The following is a 3,861-nucleotide window of genomic DNA, read 5'->3' as shown; positions in this document are numbered from 1 at the left end:
AATATAAGTTGGTTCAAGTTTTCTAGAGGGAAATTGGGCAATACAGATAAAATATTTTAAAATATTCATATACCTTGCTAGACCCAACACTTTTACTTCTAGGCAACTACAAGAAGGAAATTAACCCAACAACATACTCATCATAGCACTTTGATATAAAAAAATTAAATAATCTAATCTACAAACACAATTAAATGATATTAACATCCTATAATCAAAACCTTAGCATGGTTAGATGTGTAGAAAAATACTTACATTTTTAAAGTAAGAAAGTCTACTACTAGTTTCAGAACTATGTATATATAGGTAAGAAATATTTGAAAGTTGAAATTATTCTTCAAAAATATTAGTAGCCGAGACCGGTTTGGCTCAATGGATAGAACGTCGGCTTTGAGACTGAAGGGTCCCGGGTTCGAGTCCGGTCAAGGGCATGTACCTTGGTTGCAGGCATATCCCCGGTAAGGGGTGTGCAGGAGGCAGCTGATCGATGACTCTCTCTCATAGATGTTTCTAACTCTCTCTCTCTCTCCCTTCCTCTCTGTACAAAATCAATAAAATATATATTTAAAAAAATATTAGCAGAATCTTTCTCTAGATGAGATTGATTTGTCATTTTTTCTTTTTGCTTTTCTATACTTACTATATGTCTACCCTGAAACACTTTCCTTTTATAAATAATTTTAATAAATAATTTCTCCATATGATGTCAGTTTTACAGTTTGAAACTTAGAGATCAAGTGATTCTATGACTAATGTATACTCTGCATAGATACAGTATATACTCTATAACCCATACTCCCCTTCAAAGCCCCTGGTGCTGCACACATCAAACTCCTTATTTATCTTTCTATCTTTTCAACTACCCTGTTTCCCCAAAAATAAGACAGTGTCTTATATCAATTTTTGCTCCCAAAGATGCGCTAGGTCTTATTTTCAGGGGATGTCTTATTTTTCCATGAAGAAGAATACGGTACACATTTATTGTTAAATAAAATACAGGAAATTTATTACCTGTATATGGTACAGCAGTATGGTAGCTGTCAACACAAACCAGACAAACTGTGAATCCTACAGTATCAAGAATTTACTCATTTATTCAATGACAATCATGTCATCATCTTCTGGAACATCATCATAACAATCCAATTCCTGAATTTCCTGGTGAATTTCTTGTGACTCCATTTCTTTCAGAATCAGTGGACCAAATCTCTCATGTTTAGCAATAGCACTGTCTTTAAATGATACTTCTTGTCAAGGTAGCCAGCTCACAGTGCATTCTCCCATTAATTCTTCACCAACTCACAACTTCTTGCAGTTTAGGTTTCACAAAGTTTCCACACTGATTTCTCTCCATTCTATTTTCAATGTAGTCATTAATTTCCATGTGCAAATTGTCTTTGAATGGCTTGTTTATTGCAATATCAAGAGTCTGGAGATAGGCCGTCATTCCTACGGGAATCATTATCTGATCTATTTTTCTTTCGTGAAGAAATGTCTTCATGTCTTTAGCGCAGTGAGTGCTGGCCGCATCCCAGACTAGCAGACATCTTTGGCTACCTTGCATAACAAGTGGCAGCATTAAATCGACCCACTTCCTTATAACTGCTTGTGTGGCCAGGCTTTTTCAGTTTCAAGAATAAAAATGCCCAAAGCACATTCAATTTTTTCCTTCTTACCCTTAGAAATGATTAAAGGTGGGATTTTAGTGCCATCCAGACGAATTGCCAAAAAACAGGAAACATGTGCACTTTCGTAAGCAGTGGAGGGAATGTACACTAAGGAGGCACCCCGCTCTTCAATTGTTGTTTGAGATGATTGGCCCATAAACACTGCAGTTTTATCCATAGCAATCATGTTGGAAAGATTGTATTTAGAGAAGTCAGCATCATCAATAAAGGACTTGAATGCAAGTGCTCACTTAATAACTTGAGTATCTTCCAACCTAAACAATATTGTAGATCTTCTTAAAGACAGTTCACTTCGCTAAAGGAAATTATCCACCCAGTGTTGTGATGCTCTGAAGTCTTCGGGGGCTATGTCAAACTGTGGTGCCATTGCAAGGGCAAATTCTTGAATCTGAGCCCTAATCACAACCAAAGCCTTTGCTCTCCTGTCAACAATCCATTCACAGATCAGGTCTTCCAGCTCGGAAAATAATGGTTGCTGACCTGATCCACACTGTGCTTTTTAGCATTTCCCTTGTCCACTTGTTCAACGAGGTTACCATACTCTGCTTGCCATTTTCGGACCAATCGGATACTCAATATCTTCTCTTTGCAGAAAGCAGTAAGATTTTGGCCCCAAGAGTCTTCCACGATTCCTTTCTTGTACTCCACAGAGTAGCTTTTTCTTTTTGCACTCATTTCTAGGGGTAAAAAAAAGGAATTGGGGTATCAAGATGGGGGGAGGGGAGTCACTTAAAATGACACAGGGAGATCAAAGGGGGGAATCAAAATGGCACAGGAGAATCAGTGTAGGGATTACCATTTTAGTAATCCCTTTTGATCCTCCTGTGTCATTTTGATTGCCCCCTCTGGTCCTCCTGTGTCATTTTAAGTGATCCCTCTCCCCCCACCCCTGTGCCACTGAACACCTTCACCAGACACCCCCCCTACCCCTTTATCAGACATTTATCCCCTGGGGACTGTCACTGGGCTTGCTTGGCCTGGATCTAGACTGGAGCAGGGTCTGCCACTGACTGAGAACCTTCAGTCATCATGAGGGCGGCCTCAAGCATCAGGTAGTGTCACCAGAGACAGATCAGCACTCACCACCTTTGTTGCATCCCGTCTGCTCTAATCCTCCTGTTCTCCTACACGCGTCTGCGAAAGTCTCCTCCTCTCTCCCACCCTGCGCTCATGGCTCACTCTGACCTCTGCTCCACCTCCACACAGCAGTGACGTCAGGACTCTGCGTAACATCACTGGTTGCTAGACGCCGGTCGGTGCAGCCCTAGCGACCAGTTTACAGTAAATTAATTTTCATTCTGAGACATAGCCTGATGGGGCCTTATTTTCAGGGGGATGCCTTATATTTCACTCAGAAGGAAACCTGTAAGTAGGTCTTATTTTCGGAGGATGTTTTATTTTCAGGGAAACACGGTATTACAGTGCTCAACATACACAAAGTAGAAATATATTGATATTACATCAAGATGTTCAAGAATGCATTTCTGGGATAAAAATGTGACTGTCCTCTATTATATTTAACTAGAGGTCCGGTGCCCAAAATTCATGCACTCATTGGAGGCGTCCCTCAGACTGGCCTGTACCCTCCCGCAGTCCGGGAGCCCTTAAGGCAGTGGTTCTCAACCTTTCAATGCCACGACCCTTTAATACAGATCCTCATGTTGTGGTGACCCCCAACCATAAAATTATTTTTGTTGCTACTCCATAACTGTAATTTTACTACTGTTATGAATAATAATGTAAGTATCTGTATTTTCTGATGATTTTAGGAGACCTTGCTAGCGGTTTTCAACCTGTGGGTTGCGACTTTCCTTTTATAAATAATTTTAATAAATAATTTCTCCATATGATGTCAGTTTTAGTTTGGAACTTAGAGACCCACAGGTTGAGAACCACTGCTGTAGAGCCTAAGACCATCGGAAAACACATATATTTATTGATACATTACAATTCATAACAGTAGCAAAATTACAGTTATGAAGTAGCAATGAAAATAATTTTATGGTTGGAGGTCACCACAGCATGAGGAACTGTATTAAAGGGTAGAGACATTAGAAAGGTTGAGAACCACTACCTTAGGAGATATCCAACTAAGCCAGAAGTCAGACATCCTTAGCACTGCCACAGAGGCAGGAGCGACTCTCACCACCACCACTGTACTCGCCAGCCATCA

This window comes from Pipistrellus kuhlii, unplaced genomic scaffold, assembly GCF_014108245.1.
Source record: "Pipistrellus kuhlii isolate mPipKuh1 unplaced genomic scaffold, mPipKuh1.p scaffold_m20_p_3, whole genome shotgun sequence".
In the NCBI taxonomy this organism is placed as follows: Eukaryota; Metazoa; Chordata; class Mammalia; order Chiroptera; family Vespertilionidae; genus Pipistrellus; species Pipistrellus kuhlii.
The sequence above is the reverse complement of the archived record's forward strand: the minus strand, read 5'-3'. Positions refer to the sequence as shown.